The following is a 269-nucleotide window of genomic DNA, read 5'->3' as shown; positions in this document are numbered from 1 at the left end:
AAACAAGCCTGTCTGGATTTTTACTAAACCTCATCTCTTGACTATTTGAAAGACAGTGGGCTCTTCTCATCCAACCAGAATACCTTAGAAACCATCTAGCAATGCCCTCGCAACCTTTCAGAACACCCTAGCAACAACTTTAGCAACCACCAACCATTGTGAAAATGAAAGACAGCATACTTTTAAAAAGAGTATTACAGAATAATATACTTATGCGAATGCAATATTTTTGGACACTAAATGAAAATTAACCTTCATCCTTCCCTCGT

This window comes from Gobio gobio (genome assembly GCF_949357685.1).
Source record: "Gobio gobio genome assembly, chromosome: 23".
Taxonomy (NCBI): Eukaryota; Metazoa; Chordata; class Actinopteri; order Cypriniformes; family Gobionidae; genus Gobio; species Gobio gobio.
Note: the sequence above shows the minus strand (reverse complement) of the source record.